The sequence below is a fragment of the Pristiophorus japonicus genome, chromosome 5 (assembly GCF_044704955.1).
Source record: "Pristiophorus japonicus isolate sPriJap1 chromosome 5, sPriJap1.hap1, whole genome shotgun sequence".
Lineage (NCBI taxonomy): Eukaryota > Metazoa > Chordata > Chondrichthyes > Pristiophoridae > Pristiophorus > Pristiophorus japonicus.
In genome coordinates this window covers 99,156,434-99,173,654 of record NC_091981.1, presented here as the reverse complement: position 1 = coordinate 99,173,654, position 17,221 = coordinate 99,156,434, and positions in this window count along the sequence as shown.

Sequence of the window (17,221 nt, the reverse complement as noted above, 5' to 3'; positions counted from 1 at the left end):
ACTGAAGGAATGATCAGCCATGATCTTATTGAATGATGGTGCAGGCTCGAAGGGCCGAATGGCCTACTCCTGCAACTATTTTCTATGTTTCTATGTTTCTAAACATGAGAAAAAGTGCAGGGATAAAGAGATACCAAATGAGAATTAAACACTCGGAGTAGAACATTAACTGCTAGGTTTTGTTCTGCTGCACAGTTTGCGGTGATATGAAGCCTAAACCTTTAGGCAGAGTTGTTGGGCTATGGAATGCTTCGTAACCAGGTGTAGTTGAGACGGAAACCATTATATCTTTCAAGGGAAAAGTGGACAAACATTGGATGCAGACACGGGGCTACGGGGAATGAGCAACGTCTGGGATTTAATTTGGATTGCTCCAGCAAAGAGCCGACACAATGAATTGACTGGTCTCCCTCTTAAATTGCTTTGTATTGGCACCAATTGAGTTTCGTAATTCCGGTCTGCAGACACCCGAATCACATTGAGGAAAGCAGTGTGAGGCGACCTGTTAAAGGTACTGTCATAATACTTCGGCTCATACTGGTTGCAGTATAATTGCACGCTGCTGCAGAATACATTTTCAAAATTACCCAGGAAGTCTAAACTTTTTAAACTGCACAATTCAAACCTTGGCAGAAGGTCAACTGTCTGTTAGCATTCACATTTAACTGGCATGCATTACTGTGTCTGTTTACAAACTAAGTTGTGCAGGACTCTGCTTTCCCTGATCAAAGAAGGGTGCTAGAATAACTCAGTTGTCGATCCCATATTATTCTCTGTGACTCCTGGTCTCAAAGTGATATGTATAATGTAGATGCCTTTAATATAAATTCTTTTTGAATGGTGAAATCATTTAATCTTGAAAAAAATATTCTAAAGAATGTCCTTTACAATACAGTATGGTAAACTGTTCATTAATAATTTACTTAAATACTACAAATGGCTGCAATTCAATTTCCAGATAGTCTGATTGAGATTAGATTAATTACAGATATAGTAAATGTATAAAGTAGACAGAAGATTAACATCAAGGATGCCTGACCTCTCATTAAATTATTTCTAAAAACTTTGCATACTTAAGCAATCTGATTAAATAAATGCATCATTTACTTGATTATATTAATTTATAATTGTATTAGCGATATAGAAAAGATTTTGATGTCAGAGCTGGTGGTTTAATGAAATTCTAAATGTAATTTTTGTAATATTTAATTCATTTAACTTGGACACAGACCCATGGTTCTCCATTTCATTATTATCTTTAAATTCACTTCAAATTGATCTATTCATACCTCATTCGTATCTAACATTTGCAAAGGAGTCCAATATGTGGATCTATACAGTGGTGTTCAACTACTTTGCAGAACCACATATCTCATTTATATCAGTGGCAATAGTAATTCTGATTTTGTATCAGATAATCTTCCAAAATCCTACTTCTGCTTGTCACAATATCCAGTGTGATATGTTTTTAGACCAGCACAAACTGTAAAACGTGTAAGGGTTACAGTAAAAAAAAATGGTTATGCTTTTGGACAAGCAGCCCAGAGGTTGAGTTAAAATCAAGTTCTGAAATTGAATTCAATAAATCCGGTAATGTGAATTAACACCAGAAAATGACTATGATAGACACTGGATTGTTCATTAATGCCCTTCAGCAAATGGAATCTGCCATCTCCACCTGTTTTACATGTGACTCCAGTTCCACACTATGGGCTCAATTTTCCCCAAAGCCGTTTTTAGGCATACTTCAAGAGTTACGCATGTTTTTTTGGGGCCCAGCAACACCAAAAAAATTCATCCAACTTTCCCCGTTTGAATTGTTGATTTTGGCGCTGCCTAGCCTGCCGTTTAGCTTTGGGGGTGGAGCCTAAGATCTGTGCCAAAAAGATCGGGTTGCCAGGATAACGAGGGACACACTGTGGGCTGAGACTGGGAAGTGAAACATAGAACACATTCTGACCAGCTCACAGCAACCTGCACAAGTACTTTACATATTGCAGCAACTTACCAGCATTAAATTATTAAAGAGTTTATGCCAAACGTCTATCCCCCCCTCCCAGTGCTGGGTGCTGCTCCTAACCCCGGCTGAAATGCCTCCCTCCTCCCTCCTCTACCCGGTGACCGGTTGCCATTCCTAACCCTGGCCGAACGGCTTCCATCCTCTCCCGGTGCTGGGTACCACTCCTAACCCTGGCCAAAAGGCCTCCCACCTTCGCCCCTCTCTCCTCTCTCCTCTCTCCTCTCCTCCCTGCCCCCCTCTCCTCTCCCCGCCACCGCCCCCCCCCTCCCCTCTCCCCCTCTCTCTCCCTCTCTGCTGCTGCTGATCGGGCCGTGGAACTGGATCTGCTGCACTGATTCTCTTACCTGTACCGATTTTGTTAACTGCCCAGAAGGTTTTTCCAAAGTGGTTACATACGCCGTCCTAAGAAAAATTGGAGTAAATCGGAGCTGGCCAAACTTGCTTAAATGGCCGGAATTGGCACGGTTGACAGGTTAAGCCCCCAATGAGGTAAAACATCTTAGCTTAAAAAAATCCTACCGAAGTGAATTACACTAGCTCAGAAACTTTGGGGAAACATGGAAATTTGAATTTACTACAAAAAAAACAGTGCACGCCAAAAAACAGCGCAGCTAATTGGGGAAAATTGAGCCCTATGTTGTTGACTCTGAATAACTTTTGAAGTGAGTTAGCAAGAGACACAGTTGTCGAAGGTGGCCTATTACCGCCTTCTCAAGGCAACTTGGAATAGAGAATAAATACAAAATACATTATCAGGATCTCACCCACCATCAATCAACTTTTAAGACTTCACAGATTATTCAGATTGATGTAATACAAGGAAATACACAGCAGAAATCAATATAAAGGAAGGCTGTACTCAGCACCAGTGTTCCATATAGTTATTTGAGAATGTGCAAAGCTCACTGCAAGACCTGGTGTGGATTGCAAAGGAGTCCAATCTGTGGATCTATACAATGGTGTCCAACTACTTTGCAGAACCACCGTAAAATGTACAGGAATTCCACAGCATTAGAGTGCTTGAGCCCAGTTGGAATTCCTCTCTTGAATACTCTGACTGGTGATATAGAGAACTTGGGTTTTACTGCACAGGAGTCTCTCAAGGCTGAATAAGAATAGAGCCAATATAAGTCAGCGAGCAGAGGGGTGATGGGTGAATGGGGTTTGGTGAGAGTTAAGATATAGCCAGCAGTGTTTTGGATGAGATTAGGTTCAGGAAAGGTGGAAGCTGGAAGGTCGGACAGCAAAGTGTTGAAATAGAAAAATCTGGACATAACAAAGGCGAGGGTTTCAGCAGCCAATGTGCTCAAAATATCCTCAAATTTAAAATGCTTGGCCATCTGTTCAAATCTCTCCACGGCCTCGCCCATCCCTATCTCTGTAACCTCATCCAGCCCCACAACCCTCCAAGAACTCTGCGTTCCTCCAATTCTGGCCTCTTGTGCTTCCCCGATTTCCTTCACTCCTCCACTGGCTGATGTGCCTTCAGCTGCCTGGGCCCTCCCTAAACCTCTCCGGATTTCTCTATTCCTTTATGATGTTCCTTAAAATCTACCTCTTAGACCAAGCTTTAGGTCACCTGTCTTAATGTCTCCTTCTTTGGCTCTGTGTCAATTTTTGTCTGATTACGCTCCTGTGAAGCTCCTTGGGAAGTTTTACAATGTTAAAGGCACTATATCAATGCAAGTTGCTGCTGTTGTTGTTTAGATCACTCTTCATCAACTTTACTACTACCATAATTGTTATGACGAAATGTCATGGGTAACACGAGTATGGGAGAGAAAGCTTAGGTGGTTACTCAGAGTCAGACGAAGGATGTAGAACCAAGGCAGATTGAACTAATGATAGCATCAGTTGATGTAGGGAGTTTAACCCAAATGCACCAGGGATAGCAGTAAGTCCCAGTCTGAGGAGGCTACCAGTTGCCAGACTGATACTGAAGCACAAAAGAGCTTGCGAGAGATGAAAGTCTCCCAATACAATATCACACAAACGGAAATCAGCCTGGGAAATTTGGGTATCCAGAACCAACATGAACTGGAAGATTAGAGGGTGGGGGCTCTCAAGTCACCTGGGCATCAGGCTCTCTTAGCCTGAAACAACAGGGTGGCATACAATTACAAGGACAGGCTTTTGGTCTGACATTAAAGAACAAAATCAGTTGAGGAACAGGAACCAGATTAATTTTAACAGAGAGTGGAGATGTACTGAGATTTATTAAAGGTTAAATGCACAAAGGACATATTATTAGAGTATTATAATTGGCCAAGAATATCCAAAGACATAACTTTGTGTGACTAATATCAGCATCTGGGAAAAATGGGGGATCATAACTAAATACCCGCAAACTATGTTGAATTTGGATAAGTGTTATGCATATGGGCAAGGCGAATGCTCAACGTTCATACACTGTTCAGGAAAAAGTATGAAATAAGGTGGAGAAAGAAAGAGATCTGGGCATAGATCTGTAAAGATACATGAGCAATGCCTTGAATCAATTGCGAGAGCAAATAATGTTGGGGTGGATTCATACGACAATTGATTATAAGACGAGGCAAACTATTTTGTCCTTGTACAAGACCTTGGTCAGGCATCACTTGGAATACTGTGTCCAGTTTTGGTCTCCTCACATGGTGAGTGATATTAAGGCTTTCGAAAGAACATAAGAACATAAGAATTAGGAACAGGAGTAGGCCATCTAGCCCCTCGAGCCATTCAAAAAGATCATGGCTGATCTGGCCGTGGACTCGGCTCCACTTACCCGCCTGCTCCCCATAACCCTTAATTCCCTTATTGGTTAAAAATCTATCTATCTGTGATTTGAATATATTCAATGAGCTAGCCTCAACTGCTTCCTTGGGCAGAGAATGCCACAGATTCACAACCCTCTGGGAGAAGAAATTCCTTCTCAACTCGGTTTTAAATTGGCTCCCCTGTATTTTGAGGCTGTGCCCCCTAGTTCTAGTCTCCCCGACCAGTGGAAACAACCACTCTGCCTCTATCTTGTCTATCCCTTTCATTATTTTAAATGTTTCTATAAGATCACCCCTCATTCTTCTGAACTCCAACAAGTAAAGGCCCAGTCTACTCAATCTATCATCATAAGGTAACCCCATCACCTCCGGAATCAGCCTAGTGAATCGTCTCTGTACCCCCTCCAAAGCTAGTATATTCTTCCTTAAGTATGGTGACCAAAACTGCACGCAGTACTCCAGGTGCGGCCTCACCAATACCCTGTACAGTTGCAGCAGGACCTCCCTGCTTTTGTACTCCATCCCTCTCGCAATGAAGGCCAACATTCCATTCGCTTTACTGGTTACCTGCTGCACCTGCAAACTAACTTTTTGGGATTCATGCACAAGGACCCCCAGGTCCCTCTGCCCCACAGCATGTTGTAATTTCTCCCCATTCAAATAATATTCCATTTTACTGTTTTTTTTTCCAAGGTGGATGACCTCACATTTTCCGACAATATATTCCATCTGCCAAACCTTAGCCCATTCGCTTAACCTATCTAAATCTCTTTGCAGCCTCTCTGTGTCCTCTACAGGGTGACGAAGAGGGCCACAAGATTAAATCCCAGTATAAAGCAACTTAGTTATCAAGATAGACTAATAGAGTTGGAACTCTACACTTTAGAGAAGCGTAGACTTAGGGGTGATCTGATTGAGGTTTATAAGATGATGAAGGGGATAGATTGTGTTCCAGTTGACAGTTTGTTCCTATTAAATAAGTTAGAGAGGACCAAACGTCACAATTTTAAGGTGTATAAGGTCAGATCTAGGTTAGATATCAGGAGGTGTTTTTTCCCGAGAATAGTGCACCTCCAGAACATGCTGCCACCTGCTGCACTGGACACTGATTCGCTGAATTCCTTCAAGCAAGAGCTGGACCTGTATCCGGTTAGGACGACATCACCTCTTACAAAAGGCAGGTAATTCAGGGCCAGAATGAAAGAAACATAAAAACATAGAAAATAGGTGCAGGAGTAGGTCATTCGGCCCTTCGAGTCTGCACCGCCATTCAATAAGATCATGGCTGACCATTCCCTCAGTACCCCTTTCCTGCTTTCCTGCTTTCCTTCCATAACCCCTTGATCCCTTTAGCCGTAATGGCCATATCTAACTCCCTCTTGAATATATCCAATGAACTGGCATCAACAACTCTCTGCGGTAGGGAATTTTACAGGTTAACAACTCTCTGAGTGAAGAAGTTTCTCCTCATCTCAGTTCTAAATGGCCTACCCCTTATCCTAAGACTATGGCCCCTGGTTCTGGACTTCCCAATTATCGGGAACATTTTTCCCGCATCGAACCTGTCCAGTTCCGTCAGAATCTTGTAAGTTACTATGAGATCCCCTCTCATCCTTCTAAACTCCAGTGTATAAAAACCCAGTTGATCCAGTATCTCCTCATATGTCAGTCCCGCCATCTCAGGAATCAATCTGGTGAACCTTCGCTGCACTCCCTCAATAGCAAAAACGTCCTTCCTCAGATTAGGAGACCAAAACTGAACACAATATTCCAGGTGAGGCCTCACCAAGGCCCTGTACAACTGCAGTAAGACCTCCCTGCTCCAATATTAAATCCCCTAGCTATGAAGACCAACATACCATTTGCCTTCTTCACCACCTGCTGTACCTGCATGCTAACTTTCAATGACTGATGAACCATTACACCCAGGTCTCGTTGCACCACCCCCCTTTCCTAATCTGCCGCCATTCAGATAATATTCTGCCTTCGTGTTTTTGCCCCCAAAGTGGATAACCTCACATTTATCCACATTATACTACATCTGCCATGCATTTGGCCACTCACCTAACCTGTCCAAGTCACCCTGCAGCCTCTTAGCATCTTCCTCACAGCTCACACCGCCACCCAGTTTCGTGTCATCTGCAAACTTGGAGATATTACACTCAATTCCTTCATCTAAATCATTAATGTATATTGTAAAGAGTTGGGGTCCCAGCACTGAGCCCTGCGGCACTCCACTAGTCACTGCCTGCCATTCTGAAAAGGACCCGTTTATCCCGACTCTCTGCTTCCTGTCTGCCAACCAGTTCTCTATCCACGTCAGTACATTACCCCCAATACCATGTGCTTTGATTTTGCACACCAATCTCTTGCGTGGGACCTTGTCAAAAGCCTTTTGAAAGTCCAAATACACCACATCCACTGGTTATCCCTTGTCCACTCTATTAGTTACATCCTCAAAAAATTCCAGAAGATTTGTCAAGCATGATTTCCCTTTCATAAATCCATGCTGATTTGGACCTATCTTGTCACTGCTTTCCAAATGCGCTGCTATTTCATCTTTAATAATTGATTCCAACATTTTCCCCACTACTGATGTCAGGCTAACTGGTCTACAATTACCCGTTTTCTCTCTCCCTCCTTTTTTAAACAGTGGTGTTACATTAGCTACCCTCCAGTCCATAGGGACTGATCCAGAGTCGATAGACTGTTGGAAAATGATCACCAATGCATTCACTATATCTATGGCCACTTCCTTAAGTACTCTGGGATGCAGACTATCAGGCCCCTGTGATTTATTGGCCATCAATCCCATCAATTTCCCGAACACAATTTCCTGCTTTAGAAGGATATTCTTCAGTTCCTCCTTCTCACAAGACCCTCGGTCCCCTCGTATTTCCGGAAGGTTATTTGTGCCTTCCTTCGTGAAAACAGAACCAAAGTATTTGTTTAACTGGTCCGTCATTTCTTTGATCCCCATTAGAAATTCACCTGATTCTGACTGCAAAGGACCTACATTTGTTTTCACTAATCTTTTTTTTTCACATATCCATAGAAGCTTTTGCAGTCAGTTTTTATGTTCCCAGCAAGCTTCCTCTCATATTCTATTTCCCCCTCCTAATTAAACACTTTGTCCTCCTCTGCTGTAATACAAAATTCTCCCAGTCCTCAGGCTTGCTGCTTTTTCTGGCCAATTTATACGCCTCTTCCTTGGATTTAACACTATCCTTAATTTCCCTTGTTAGCCATGTTTGAGTCACCTTCCCCTTTTATTTTTACTCCAGACAGGGATGTAAAATTGTTGAAGTTCATCCATGTGATCTTTAAATGTTTGCCGTTGCCTATCCACCGTCAACTCTTCAGGTATCACTCGCTAGTCTTTTCTAACCAATTCACGTCTCATAAGAACATAAGAACATAAGAATTAGGAACAGGAGTAGGCCACCTGACCCCTCGAGCCTGCTCCACCATTCAACAAGATCATGGCTGATCTGGCCATGGACTCAGCTCCACTTACCCGCCCGCTCCCCGTAACCCTTAATTCCCTTATTGGTTAAAAATCTATCTATCTGTGATTTGAATACATTCAATGAGCTAGCCTCACCTGCTTCCTTGGGCAGAGAATGCCACAGATTCACAACCCTCTGGGAGAAGAAATTCCTTCTCAACTTGGTTTTAAATTGGCTCCCCCGTATTTTGAGGCTGTGCCCCCTAGTTCTAGTCTCCCCGACCAGTGGAAACAACCTCTCTGCCTCTATCTTGTCTATCCCTTTCATTATTTTAAATGTTTCTATAAGATCACCCCTCATCCTTCTGAACTCCACGAGTAAAGACCCAGTCTACTCAATCTATCATCATAAGGTAACCCCCTCATCTCCGGTATCAGCCTAGTGAATCATCTCTGTACCCGCTCCAAAGCTAGTATATCCTTCCTTAAGTAAGGTGACCAAAACTGCACGCAGTACTCCAGGTGCGGCCTCACCAATACCCTGTACAGTTGCAACAGGACCTCCCTGCTTTTGTACTCCATCCCTCTCGTAATGAAGGCCAACATTCCATTCGCCTTCCTGATTACCTGCTGCACCTGCAAACTAACTTTTTGGGATTCATGCACAAGGACCCCCAGGTCCCTCTACACCACAGCATGTTGTAATTTCTCCCCATTCAAATAATATTCCCTTTGACTGTTTTTTTTCCCAAGGTGGATGACCTCACATTTTCCGACATTGTATTCCATCTGCCATAACCTTAGCCCATTCGCTTAACCTATCTAAATCTCTTTGCAGCCTCTCCGTGTCCTCTACACAACCCGCTTTCCCAGTAATCTTTGTGTCATCTGCAAATTTTGTTACACTACACTCTGTCCCCTCTTCCAGATCATCTATGTATATTGTAAACAGTTGTGGTCCCAGCACCGATCCCTGTGGCACACCACTAACCACCGATTTCCAACCCGAAAAGGGCCCATTTATCCCGACTCTCTGCTTTCTGTTAGCCAGCCAATTCTTCGATCCATGCTAATACATTTCCTCTGACTCCACGTACCTTTATCTTCTTCAGTAACCTTTTGTGTGGCGCCTTATTGAATGCCTTTTGGAAATCTAAATACACCCATCGGTACACCTCTATCCACCATGCTCGTTATATCCTCAAAGAATCACAGTAAATTAGTTAAACATGATTTCCCCTTCATGAATCCATGTTGGGTCTGCTTGATTGCACTATTCCTATCTAGATGTCCCGCTATTTCTTCCTTAATGATAGCTTCAAGCATTTTCCCCACTACTGATGTTAAACTAACCGGCCTATAGATACCTGCCTTTTGTCTGCCCCCTTTTTTAAACAGAGGCATTACGTTAGCTGCTTTCCAATCCGCTGGTACCTCCCCAGAGTCCAGAGACTTTTGGTAGATTATAACGAATGCATCTGCTATAACTTCAGCCATCTCTTTTAATATCCTGGGATGCATTTCATCAGGACCAGGGGACTTGTCTACCTTGAGTCCCATTAGCCTATCCAGCACTACCCCCCCTAGTGATAGCGATTATCTCAAGGTCCTCCCTTTCCACATTCCCGTGACCAGCAATTTTTGGCATGGTTTTTGTGTCTTCCACTGTGAAGACCGAAGCAAATAATTGTTTAAGGTCTCAGCCATTTCCACATTTACCATTATTAAATCCCCCTTCTCATCTTCTAAGGGACCAACATTTACTTTAGTCACTCTTTTCCATTTTATATATCGGTAAAAGCTTTTACTATCTGTTTTTATGTTTTGCGCAAGTTTACTTTCGTAATCTATCTTTCCTTTCTTTATTGCTTTCTTAGTCATTCTTTGCTGTCGTTTAAAATTTTCCTAATCTGCTAGTTTCCCACTAACCTTGGCCACCTTATACGTATTGGTTTTTAATTTGATACTCTCCTTTATTTCCTTGGTTATCCACGGCTGGTTATCCCTTCTCTTACCGCCCTTCTTTTTCACTGGAATATATTTTTGTTGAGCACCATGAAAGAGCTCCGTAAAAGTCCTCCACTGTTCTTCAATTGTGCCACCATTTAGTCTGTGTTTTCAGTCTACTTTAGCCAAATCTGCCCTCATCCCACTGTCGTCCCCTTTGTTTAAGCATAGTACGCTCATTTGAGACACTACTTCCTCACCCTCAATCTGTATTACAAATTCAACCATACTGTGATCACTCATTCCGAGAGGATCTTTTACTAGGAGATTGTTTATTATTACTGTCTCATTACACAGGACCAGATCTAAGATAGCTTGCTCCCTTGTAGGTTCTGTAACATACTGTTCGAAGAAATAATCCCGTATGCATTCTATGAATTCCTCCTCAAGGCTACCCCGTGCGATTTGATTTGACCAATCGATATGTAAGTTAAAATCCCCTATGATTACTGCCGTTCCTTTTTCACATGCCTCCATTATTCCCTTGATTATTGTCCGCTCCACCGTGAAGTTATTATTTGGGGGCCTATAAACTGCGCCCGCCAGTGACTTTTTCCCCTTACTATCTCTAATCTCCACCCACAATGATTCAACATTTTGTTCATTAGAGCCAATATCGTCTCTCACAACTGCCCTGATATTATCCTTTGTTAACAGAGCTACCCCACCTCCTTTCCCTTCTTGTCTATCTTTCCGAATTGTCAGATACTCCTGCATGTTTAATTCCCAGCCTTGGCCACCCTGCAACCATGTTTCTGTAATGGCCACCAAATCATACCCATTTGAAATGATTTGTGCCGTCAACTCATTTACTTTATTTCGAATGCTGCGTGCGTTTAGGTAGAGTGTTTTAATACTAGTTTTTAAACCATGATTTTTAGTTTTGATTCCTCCTACAGCCCCTTTATATTCATACATATTGTCCCTTCCTATCACCTTGTGGTTTACACTTTCCCCAGTGCTACTCTGCTCTGTTGTCTCCTGCCTTTTGCATTCTTTCTTGGGGTCCTGTTCATCTGAGCTCTCCCCCACTCTAACTAGCTCAGAGCCCTCTCCTGGGTTCCGAATACTCCTTGCATTAAGGCACCGAGCTTTCATGCTTGCCTTTTTATTACACTTTGACCCTTTAGAATTTTGCTGTACAATAACCCTTTTTGTTTTTTGCCTTGGGTTTCTCTGCCCTCCACTTTTACTCATCTCCTTTCTGTCTTTTGCTTCTGTCTCCATTTTGTCTCCCTCTATCTCCATGCATTGGTTCCCATCCCCCTGCCATATTAGTTTTACCCCTCCCCAACAGCACTAGCAAACACTCCCTCTAGGACATTGGTTCAGGTCCTGCCCAGGTGCAGACCGTCCGGTTTGTACTGGTCCCACCTCCCCCAGAACCGGTTCCAATGCCCCAGGAATTTGAATCCCTCCCTGCTGCACCACTGCTCAAGCCACGTATTCATCTGAGCTATCCTGCGATTCCTACTCTGACTAGCATGTGGCACTGGTGCAATCCCGAGATTACTACTTTTGAGGTCCTACGTTTTAATTTAGCTCCTAGCTCCCTAAATTCGTCTCGTAGGACCTCATCCCTTTTTATACCTATATCGTTGGTACCAATGTGCACCACGACAACTGGCTGTTTACCCTCCCTTTTCAGAATGTCCTGCACCCGCTCCGAGACATCCTTGACCCTTGCACCAGGGAGGCAACATACCATCCTGGAGTCTCGGTTGCGGCTGCAGAAACGCCTATCTATTCCCCTTACAATTGAATCCCCTATCACTATCGCTCTCCCACTCTTTTTCCTGTCCTCCTGTGCAGCAGAGCCAGCCACGGTGCCATGAACTTGGCTGCTGCTGCCCTCCCCTGATGAGTCATCCCTCTCAACAGTACTCAAAGCGGTGTATCTGTTTTGCAGGGGGATGACCTCAGGGGACCCCTGCACTACCTTCCTTGCACTGCTCTTCCTGCTGGTCTTCCATTCCCTAGCTGGCTGTGGACCCTTCACCTGCGGTAAGACCAACTCGCTACACGTGCTACTCACGTCATTCTCAGCATCGTGGATGCTCCAGAGTGAATCCACCCTCAGCTCCAATGCCGCAATGCGGACCGTCAGGAGCTGGAGGTTGATACACTTCCCGCACACATCGTCGTCAGGGACACCGGAAGTGTCCCTGAGCTCCCACATGGTACAGGAGGAGCATATCACGTGTCCGAGCTCTCCTGCCATGACTTAACCCTTAGATTAACTTAAATTGGCAACAACAATGCTAAATGTTGCTGACTGATCTAGAAGAGAAAAAGAATAACTACTGACCAGTCACCAGCCAATCACTTACCCCCTTGGCTGTGACGTCACCTTTCTATTTCTTTCTACTTCTTTTTTGCCTTCTCCCTGTAGCTGCACAAGCCCCGCCTCTCGCCGACGCTGCCCGACTCCTTATCTCGCGACCTTTTGTCGACCTCCACGCACCCTGGACTGTCGCCTCTCGCCGACGCTGCCCGACTCCTGATCTCACGGCCTTTTGTCGACCTCCACGCACCCCGGACTGTCGCCTCTCACCGATGCTGCCCGACTCCTTATCTCGCGACCTTTTGTCGACCTCCACGCACCCCGGACTGTCGCCTCTCGCCAACGCTGCCCGACTCCTGATCTCACGGCCTTTTGTCGACCTCCACGCACCCCGGACTGTCGCCTCTCGCCGACGCTGCCCGACTCCATACCATCGAAGTTACCTTTCCCCAAGTTCAGGATCCTAGTCTCTGAGTTAACTGTGTCACTCTCCATCTTAATAAAGAATTCTACCATATTATGGTCACTCTTCCCCAAGGGGCCTTGCACAACAAGATTGCTAATTAGTCCTTTCTCATTACACATCACCCAGTCTAGGATGGCCAGCCCTCTAGTTGGTTCCTCAAATATTGGTCAAGAAAACCATCCCTAATACACTTCAGGAAATCCTCCTTCACCGCATTGCTACCAGTTTGGTTAGCCCAGTCAATATGTAGATTAAAGTTGCCCATGATAACTGCTGTACCTTTATTGCACACATCCCTAATTTCTTGTTTGATGCTGTCCCCATCCTCATTACTACTGTTTGGTGGTCTGTACACAACTCCCACTAGCGTTTTCTGCCTTTTGGTATTCCGTAGCTCCACCCATACAGATTCCACATCATCCAAGGTAATATCCTTCCTTACTCTTGCATTAATTTCCTCTTTAACCAGCAATGCCACCCCAACCTCCTTTTCCTTTCTGTCTATCCTTCCTAAATGCTGAACTCCCTTGGATGTTGAGTTCCCAGCCTTGGTCACCCTGGAGCCATGTCTCCGTGATGCCAATTACATCATATCCGTTAACTGCTATCTGTGCAGTTAATTCTTCCACCTTATTCCAAATACTCCTCGCATTGAGGTACAGAGCCTTCAGCCTTGTCTTTTTAACACCCTTTGTCTCCTTAGGGTTTTGCTGTAATGTGGCCCTTTTTGCTTTTTGCCTTGGGTTTCTCTGCCCTCCACTTTTACTTTTCTTCTTTCTATCTTTTGCTTCTGCCCCCATTCTACTTCCCTTTGTCTCGCTGCGTAGGTTCCCATCCCCCTGCCATGTTAGTTTAACTCCTCCCCAACAGCACTAGCAAACACTTCCCCGAGGACATTGGTTCTAGTCCTGCCCAGGTGCAGACCGTCTGGTTTGTACTGGTCCCACCTCCCCCAGAACTGGTTCCAATGTCCCAGGCATTTGAATCCCTCCCTTCTGCACTACTCCTCAAGCCACATATTCATCTGAGCTATCCTGCGATTCCTACTCTGACTAGCACATGGCACTGGTAGCAATCCCGAGATTACTACTTTTGAGGTCCTACGTTTTAATTTAGCTCCTAGCTCCCTAAATTTGTCTCGTAGAACCTTATCCCTTTTTTTACCTATGTCGTTGGTACCAATGTGCACCACGACAACTGGCTGTTTACCCTCCCTTTTCAGAATGTCCTGCACCCGCTCTGAGACATCCTTGACCCTTGCACCAGGGAGGCAACATACCATCCTGGAATCTCGGTTGCGGCCGCAGAAACGTCTATCTATTCCCCTTACAATTGAATCCCCTACACTATCGCTCTCCCACTCTTTTTCCTGCCCTCCTGTACAGCAGAGCCACCCACGGTGCCATGGATTGGCTGCTGCTGCCCTCCCCTGATGAATCATCCCCCTCAACAGTACCCAAAGCGGTGTATCTGTTTTGCAGGGAGATGACCACAGGGGACCCCTGCACTACCTTCCTTCCACTGCTCTTCTTGTTGGTCACCCTTCCCCTATCTGGCTGTGTAAACTTTACCTGCAGTGTGACCAACTCACTAAATGTGCTATTCACCTCATTCTCAGCATTGTGGATGCTCCAGAGTGAATCCACCCGCAGCTCCAGTGCCGCAATGCGGTCTGTCAGGAGCTGCAGCCGGATACACTTCCCGCATATGTAGTCATCAGGGACACTGGAAGCGCCCCTGACTTCCCACATAGTACAGGAGGAGCATGACACATGTCTGAGCTCTCCTGCCATGACTTAACCCCTAGATTAACTTAATTTGGCAACAATAATGCTAAAGGTTACTAACTGATAAAGAAAAAAAAAGAAAAATCTACTCACCAATCACCAGCCAATCACTTACCCCCTTGGCTGTGACATCACCTTTTAATTTCTTTCTCCTTCTTTTTTGCCTTCTCTCCCTGCTGCAGCTGCACCAGCTGGCCTTTATAGGCCCCTCCAATGTCCCCAAGCCTCTTGCTGTGACGTCACACTTCGTTTTCTTTTCCTCCCAGGTCAGGGAGTCAGCACTGGTGAGGAAAACAAGACAAAACAACACCTCCTGCTCCCACTTACCAAACTCTTACCTATGCACTCTGACCTGCCGCTGATCTCCTAGAGTAGTTTTGATCACCAAATGGGTCGGAGAGGAACTTCCAAGATTTTTCCCCCAAATTGGCCTGGGTTTTTATTTGGTTTTCGCCTCTTTCAGGGGATCTCATGGTTTTGGGTGGGGTGGAGAATATATATTGCAATACACAAGATATTGCAATTGTGTGAGACAGACTGGATAGACCAGATGGTCTTTATCTGTCCATCATTGTTCCTAAGTTCGTACTCTTGCAACTCACAGTTATCATTAACAAACATTTTAAGAACATAAGCATGGATATCGTAGGCTCCATGATGATCGGGGGTCCATTAGGAAAACAATACATATTAACTGTGGTAGACTATATGTCTTGATATCTCGTTCATAGGATCACAAGAACGTACAGCCCCAATGTTAAAAACGCAGAATAATATTCACTGAAGGTGCACCAAATCCAAGGAATGGGGGGTAAAGTGACAAAAAATTAAACCTTTTTGTCAATGACTAATGGATCTCCTGGGATGTTGCACACTGAGTGGGGAATCTGATTCCTCTATTGTCTATTTCTGTTGTTTTCTTATTGCTGTTTTTCTCTGCATTTCTTCATTTCTGCTTCTCTATCCCTGATCTTTTTGCTTCTCTATCATTTTCGGTTTCTCTTATCATTTTCTTCTTTTCTCTCCTTTCAGGTGTGAGCTGGAGGTAACATGGTGTGATGTGGCTTGGAAAGGAGCTACGGAGGGCTGTATACTGTATTTTACTATAGCCTAACATCTGTGATTGGGAAAATGTTGGAGTCCATTATTAAAGAAGCAGTAGCAGGATTTTTGGAAAAGCAAAATTCGGTCAGGCAGAATCAGCATGGATTTATGGAGGGGAAGTCAGGTTTGACAAGTTTGCTGGAGTTCTTTGAGGATATAACGGACAGGGTGGATAAAGGGGAACCAGTGGATGTGGTGTATTTGGACTTCCAGAAGGCATTTGACAAGGTGCCACATAAAAGGTTACTGCACAAGATAAATTTCACGGGGTTGGGAGTAATATATTAGTATGGATAGAGGATTGGCTAACGAACAGTAAACAGAGAGTCAGGATAAATGGTTCATTCTCGAGTTGGCAATCAGTAACTAGTGGGGTGCAGGAGGGATCAGTGCTGGGACCCCAACTATTTACAATCTATATTAATGACTTGGAAGAAGGGACCGAGTGTAATGTAGCCAAATTTGCTGATGATACAAAGATGGGAGGAAAAGCAATGTGTGAGAAGGACACAAAAAATCTGCAAAAGGACATAGACAAGCTAAGTGAGTGAGCAAAAATTTGGCAGATGGAGTATAATGTTGGAAACTGTGAGGTCATGCACTTTGGCAGAAAAAAAATCAAAGAGCAAATTATTATTTAAATGGAGAAAGATTGCAAAGTACAGCGGGACTTAGGGGTATTGTGCATGAAACATAAAAGGATAGTATGCAGATTCAGCAGGTGATCAGGAAGACCAATGGTATCTTGGCCTTTATTGCAAAGGGAATGGAGTATAAAAGCAAGGAGGTTTTGCTACAGCTATACAAGGTATTGATGAGGCCACACCTGGAATACTGTGTGCAGTTTTGGTTTCCATATTTACGAAAGGATATATTTGCTTTGGAGGCAGTTCAGAGAAGGTTCACTGGGTTGATTCCGGGGATGAGGAGGTTGACTTATGAGGAAAAGTTGAGTAGGTTGAGCCTCTACTCATTGGAATTCAGAAGAATGAGAGGTGATCTTATCAAAACGTATAAGATTATAAGGGGGCTTGACAAGGTGGATGCAGTGAGGATGTTTCCACTGATGTGCGAGACTAGAACTAGAGGGCATGATCTTAGGATCAGGGGCTGCCCATTTAAAACAGAGATGAGGAGAAATTTCTTCTCTGAGGGTTGTAAATCTGTGGAATTCGCTGCCTCAGAGAGCTGTGGAAGCTGGGACATTGAATAAATTTAAGACAGAAATAGATGGTTTCTTACACGATAAGGGGATAAGGGATTAAGGGGAGCAGGCGGGGAAGTGGAGCTGAGTCCATGATCATATCAGCCATGATCTTATTGAATGGCGGAGCAGGCTCGAGGGGTCGTAT